Here is a 225-nt window from a genome sequence, read left to right on the forward strand (position 1 = left end):
ACACCCCCACAGCATGATACTGCCACCACCATGCTTCACTGTTGGGACAGTATTGGACAGGTGATGAGCAGTGCCTAGTTTTCTCCACACATACCGCTTAGAATTAACGCCAAAAAGTTCTATCTTGGTCTCATCAAACCAGAGAATCTTATTTCTCACCATATTGGAGTCCTTCAGGTGTTTTTTAGCAAACCTCCTCAGTGCAAGACACATGAAAGACCGCAT

This window comes from Sinocyclocheilus anshuiensis, unplaced genomic scaffold (genome assembly GCF_001515605.1).
Source record: "Sinocyclocheilus anshuiensis isolate Anshui unplaced genomic scaffold, SAMN03320099.WGS_v1.1 scaffold514, whole genome shotgun sequence".
NCBI lineage: Eukaryota > Metazoa > Chordata > Actinopteri > Cypriniformes > Cyprinidae > Sinocyclocheilus > Sinocyclocheilus anshuiensis.